Source organism: Montipora capricornis, chromosome 3 (genome assembly GCF_036669925.1).
Source record: "Montipora capricornis isolate CH-2021 chromosome 3, ASM3666992v2, whole genome shotgun sequence".
Classification (NCBI taxonomy): Eukaryota; Metazoa; Cnidaria; class Anthozoa; order Scleractinia; family Acroporidae; genus Montipora; species Montipora capricornis.
In genome coordinates this window covers 1,657,858-1,664,641 of record NC_090885.1, presented here as the reverse complement: position 1 = coordinate 1,664,641, position 6,784 = coordinate 1,657,858, and the positions used below count along the sequence as shown (strand labels likewise).

The window sequence follows — 6,784 nt, the reverse complement described above, 5'->3', positions numbered from 1 at the left end:
TCTTCTATTTTGCATTAAATTTCAGACTTCAAGCTCTATTATGCAAATGGCCTCTTTACCCTGGAAATTATAATCTCTTCTTTCTGGGAGGAGGTAATTAATATTTTCTGCGACTACACAGTGAAAAATATGTTTTCGTCTAATCTCTAGACACTTCTTTGCCAAGGCAAGCACAAAGTACATCTGGGCTTCAAGCACAGAGTTCATCTGGGCTTCAGTCAGTTGTCAGTAGAGCAAGGAATCTCATCCTCCTAAACAGTTCACGAATGCAAAGTTCTTCTGTTAACACCAGTGCTACTTTTCAACCTCCAAAAAGGTGAAAAATATCAGCCCGTAGCTATGTTATGCCACCCCAGAAGAAAGAAGAACCAGTTGAGCTGAAGCCATTTGAATTAGTTTTATTACAATATGCTTTCCTGCAAGACTTTAAGAACCCAGACGGGACTATTCCTGACGTCGTTCCAGACTACTCAAAGACAGATGCAGATATCTTGTGCACTGGCATGGTTGACATATTGACCAATGCAAATGAGTCGTCAGTAAGGGATGTATTAATGAGGTACTAATTACCAGGATAGAAGATCTCCGATGTGAAGACTTTGATTTTGTAAACGTCAAAGGCAAGAAAGTTTCAACACCTGCCTTCAAGAAGGGACAGGAGATTGGGTATAAACAGGTCAGATCACTGGCTGGACAGGGTGCCATATATGTTAGACTCAACAAGAACAGGAATGTAAATGAATACATCAGTGATAACTCAAAGGATGAAGAGAGCCCCTACAGCTGCAGAGGTATCTTCACAGCCTGTGTTGGTGGATGATAAAGGTGATGATGATACCAAATAATGAACAGACTGACAATGATGTTTCCAACCCACCCTGACTCGTATCTTCAAGAAGTTGTTAAGGATTCAATTGATTTAGCACATGCCGTTGACACGATTATCAGTGATGACAAGGGTAAGTGAAAAAACTGTTATTAATGTGTGATATGGGGACAGCCTAGGAAAAAAACCCAGGGGTACTCAGGATCTAAATGGCATACAGGTGCAAGAGTTAAGGGGGGTTAAAAATTCGTGATTTGGAGTCTAGGGGATCTGGAAAGACAATTAATGTACCTTTACTTTCATGGGTTGTTAGATTATATACAGTACTTAGAATCTACAATGTAATATTTCTGCCAGGTAAGTTTTGTAAAGGTTGCAAATAGGAAATTGTCTGTTGGCTTACCATTAGTACCATTAATGTTTGGCATGGAATTATGTGGGATTTATATTGGGGCGAATCTTGTCAACAGACAAGATTTTGTTATATGTTGACAAGTTGAACAAATTTTTCTTCGGCCATTAGTTCAGTTCGTGTGTCAGACCTTGGTTCCCTTGGCTGCTGTAAACAGCTTTGTTCAAGTCAGTCGTTTTACAGTTCTCCTCTTAGATTTGAACCATCTGATTCACCCCTCATGGTCCCTAAAGAAGTTGTTTAAGGTTGGTTGTCTGGCTCTGTTCCTTCATAAGATATGAAATTTCCTTTTTCTTTCCTTTTTTTTTTTTGGATGACAGCAAATGCATCACAATGTTTACAATATAACTTAATACCAACATTACACATTTCCACTGCAACTATTTACCTATTCTTGTAATAAAGTTCCTCTCTATTTATAAGCATTTTCCTTCTGTTGATAATTTTTCAGCCAAGGAATCACTTCATGAACCAGCCTCGCTGTCTGGGAAATGTACAGCTACCTGCAGACCAAAGTCTGTCCTATCTGCCTTTCAAGAGAAAATAGCTGACAATTCAGGACAAGACTACCCAATCCATGTGAAAAGAGAAGGTGACTTATTCAAGCAAGTGACATTGATCTATAAAAGAGCAAGTATAAATGATCTTAAGAAAAGACCAAATGTCACATTTGCAGCGGGTAACCGAAAAGAATTGGGTTCTGATGCTGGAGGACCTACAAGGGAGTTTATGCACTTGGCCATGACAGCATTGCTTAAGTCAGTAGCTGTTTGCTTTTTACTGGAGATGTAGACCATTTGATTCCTGTACATAATTGGGACCTCCTTGATGATGGTGCATTTATAACTGCTGGAAAAGCAGTGGCACATTCAGTTTTGCATGGAGGGCAGGGATTTATTTGGATGTCTCCAGCTGTAGTAGCTTACATTGAAACACATGATTTGGACAAAGCCCTTATCAGTACTTGTATTGAAGATGTCCCAGATATCGATTTCAGAGAAACAATATCTTTAATCCTTACGTCTACTAAGGATCAGTTGCCAAATTTGAGGATTCAAAACCCTGCTGTTCTGGACCTTCTTGATGATTGTGGAGTGGTTAACCTGCAAGAGGACAACAGACATAAGGCTGTACAGAAGATCCTACTGCAGCAAGTAATTATCAAGAGAAAGAATGAAATCGAAGATATCATGAAAGGCATGGATAGTCTTTCTCTGTTGTCATTCCTAAAGAGTCATCCGTGCATCTCTCCATTGGTGTTTACAAAGAAAACTGAAGCAACCCCCTCAGTTGAAGAAGTTCAAAATTGATAGTGGCTGAAGACAACACCTCACTTACTGGTAGTCAAGAAAGAGCCTTGGATTTTCTTAAGGCATATGTTGCCAACCTTGGAAGTAGAGCTGAAGGTAATCTTTGTTATCTAACCGAGAGGATATGGGGCAGTTGTTCATTTTCAAGTGCACTGACAGTGTAGCATTTGCTGATGACTGTTATTCCACCAAGTGAATTCGTAATAAATCTGCATCTGTAGATTGCAAATTCTATACAACTGTGTCATAGTTTGGGATTCAACATGACTACTGAAACCATTCGCAATTGGCTTTATGATGCTCTATAACACTTTCGGGCGTACATGTACTTACATTTTAACAGGAAAGTTTTGGCAACTTATGCCTTAAGGATATGATTGGGAAAAATGCATTTCATTGCAAAAGTACACAAAATTATAAAATAAACTGGTGTGAGGAAAAAAGTGCCGCGTTTTGCTCTGACATTTTGAAAACTGTAATGTATGAAAAGTGTTGAATAATGATGTTCTGTTAAATTAATTCCAGGAAACAGTTTTTGTCCAGAAGCACTAACCCCACTACAGGAATTTATTCATTTCTGTACTGGGACAAATTACATCCCATCCTATCTTGGAGAGAGAAAGATTTCTGTTGGCTTTGCAAGAGATCCAAGGGCTATTCATCCCAAAGCAAACACTTGCTTCTGGAAGCTACAGCTGCTTACTTGTTATACCTCTTTCCCTGCATTCACAGAATCATTTGACAAATGTATTGAAATTGAAGGACGGGGGTTTATGACTGCTTAGATCTTGGTGCAAGTCATGAGTGGATTGTTACAGAACCAAAGATTGTTATAGTTTATCCAAAAAGATTACATCGATTTCATGCATTCAGCTTTGCATAATTATCACAAATAGTTGTTGTTAAAAAGAAGCGATAGAGACAGATTGGACAGGAGCAGTGATATTAATTCTGAACTGCAATTTCAAGGATAACTACTGCATTACTTTGCCATGAAAATGTTATGTTTTCACAATGTTATTTAAGAGAGAAGCTGCATCTGGTTTGGCTTAATTACCATTTGTACTTGAGTTTTAGGTAAGGTTATAAAATTACTATGATTTCTTTCAGTTACAAAATTTAAAATAATTGTTATTGTTGATAGCAAGTTAAGGAACCCCCCAATGCATGGAGGTTGTTACGTCCAGGTGTGAACGATCTTTCAAAACACATTGCAAACCCTTACACTTTTTTGATGTTATACAATGTTATGTGAAGTTTGTACACCTACTATGAGTGAGCTCGTAAGATGTCTGATTCACATATATAGTAAATATACTTAATTAAAAAGGAGTTCATTTGGAGTCTGGTTCAGTTTTTTTTTGTGTAAGTGAGTAAATTATTCACTGTGACTCTCTACTGATACCTAATTAGAGTGGAAATCAAAGTCACAATGAATTTGAACAGACCCAAGACTATTTTTCAAGGACCAATACCATTTTTCCAAGGACTTGTTTCCCTCAGAATTCAATCCTGAAACATATGTTTAGCTCAAGAGAAAGCAGTACGAATACTAAATAGGATCATCATTAACCAGCCTTAGTATAAAGATAAGGACTGGCGCTTGTGCCCTTCTGACTGCATCTTTTAAAGTGCCTATGAAGTAAAAAATTTTGTTTGCTTATTTGAAAGGTCCTTAAAAGAGAGTACATGTAAGAATGGCCCTTTTTATTTGGCAAGATCTTCCTTGATTCCATGGCAACAGTTCGGCTTCCCAGTCTATTTAAAGCGAGATTCACTTTCACAGTTTTTGTGTTAATCAACCATTGTTCACTTACCATGAGTAAGTGAGTAGATGTAAGGTAATATGGGCATCATGTGTGTTTCAAGTGTGACCATCTGTCACTCTTCGTCTGGTCAAAAATGGAGAAATTTGGTTCTTGGCAAAGAAGGCCCGGAGCCTAGACTGTTGCCATTCCAACATCATAGGAGCTATCATATCTGTAGATTACTGGTGACAAGTTTGTATGACTTTAGTGAAATATTTCCAGAGATATCCGTGCTTTTGTGTTTTGTGACTCCATTTTTTGTGAAAACATGAATGCGCCATTCTTTACTCTCTTTTAAGGGCCTTTGGAATAGATGGTTTTCACTCACGTGACTTGGCGCCATATTGGTGTACCAAACAATACAAAATGTGTTCATGGAATATGCATAAAAATAGAGTTTGGTTCCCAGAGGAGAGAACGTCTATTGTTCTTGTACACCAACATGGCCGCTGTGACGTCACGTGAAAATGATCTATACGCAAACATAATATTTTTTATTTCATAGGCACTTAACGTGTGATACAGTTTCATACTGGGCAAGAAAAAAGACATTTTTTGCCACTTAACTGGGCCTCCCTTCACAGTAGTCAAGTTGAATTGGCGGCTAATTATATTTAGAAAATAGATGCTAGCATGCATCCTCAGAAAGGTCAAAGTGTACGAAAGTCAAAATTATGAAATATGTTCCGCAGTTGATAACGAGCCACATTAGCATGAAAAAGAAACCTTGCATTTTGTTACCTTTTTTCTGCACATTGTGCACTAAAAGCCACTTCTCTCAGCCAATTATAATTATCGAAACAAACAGTACATGTACAGAGTAGGAATTTGCATCTTTCAGGTGTAGAGTCGAGTAATTTTAACTGTGCAGATGACTTCAGTAAGTTGTCAGCTAAAGGGTGACTGCTTCAGTTATTGCTACCATAATGAACATTCTGTTGCATTTTCATGTCAGCCTTTCGAAAAAGTCTAGAGCATCCATATAGATGTCGACTCCAAATGCTTGTGACTCTCTTAAGGGATTGATGGTTGACTTGAGTTGCTGAAGCACATCTGAGGAAAATGGGCTCTGGATATCATTAACTTCTACAGCCCCATGCTCTTCCAGAGGTACTGGTCCTTCCGGGTCAACACCATAAAGGTCTATATTAGGTTGCAGCCCTGTCTCTGTTTCTGCCATTGTGATGTCGGCATTGTAACGTGCAGCAGAACCATTGACCCACATTCTCACTGGGGTCCAGTTGTTTTCAGTGCGAACAGGCCTCAGATTTGAAGCGGCTTTAAATTCATTTAATGCAAAGTTTATTCTGGGCGTGAAAACGTAATGTAAAAGAAAAAGGTGAATGGGATCGTTAACATTGAGGTATCCATTGTCTTCCAGAGAGTAGAAAACGCAATAAAACAGAAAAGTCACGCATCGAAACACCTCACGCCAAAGTCTTTCAATTCTTTGGTTCCTTGTTGAAGGTCCTGCTATAAAGCTACCTCTGTTGTCTCCTCTTACTTGGGTCATGTATTGAGCAACACCAATGTTTTCCCCACCTTGATCACCACGGACACGAGTGGGCCATCCAAATTCTCGTGTTCCTTCGAGGAACAAGTTCAAAACAGTAACTGAGTAATTGTTGGTGGCACAGTTCAAATATATTATCACGCGAGAAAGGCCATCGATACATCCATGAACAACGTACGCCCAACGAATAAGAGAGTGATGGCCATCGATGTGCCACAGCGAATTAGGCCACGGTACGCTATAAACTCGCCTTGTTATCACACATGCCCAGCGAAGAGCAGTGTTTTCTGGGTCTACTCTCGTTAAACTTGCCCTGATCTGACGCGGTCACGCTGAAGTCGAAGTCCAAGAGATCTTAGGTGCCCGATGATATATGACTGCCCTGTGGTAGATCCATGGCGTGAAATATAATCCTCGATTATATGATCTAGTTCGGCGTCTGTCATGTCAGAAAATTTGGAAAGACCTTCCATGCCATACTCCTTTACACGTCTGTTGATTGTCCAACGAGAAACATTTAGCATTTTCGCAATGTCAGACCACGTAAAACCAATCCCCTTCAGTTCTTCAAGAACAATTGGTGGTATATTGAAGAAGGGCCTCCCACGCCCATTGCTCGAAGTGGATGGTATTCCCAAATCTACTGCACTTGTTGTCCTTCTTCCAATATCGACAACTTGCTGCCACAATGTTGATGAATCTCGCCAAAACATTCGCAGGAGCAATTGCAGAATACTCGGCCCACCAAATGTCCTACTTAAAAAAGCTGCCAACGCGGTCCGCAGTCCCGAAGTCGATGAATGAAAAGAAAAGTTTTAAAGGGTGCGCAGTGAAATGAACTGCCACCACGGTCCACGGTCCACAGTCCCGCAGTCGTTGAATGCAAATTGCTAAAGTTAACTGCCACCGCGGTCC

The 6,784-nt window shown here is 39.6% G+C and overlaps 1 pseudogene; it reads right to left on the bottom strand.

The window, feature by feature from the left end:
• Positions 1 to 5,302: 5,302 nt before the first annotated feature.
• Positions 5,303 to 6,784, bottom strand: part of LOC138039700 (uncharacterized) — a 1,943-nt pseudogene continuing 461 nt past the window's right edge.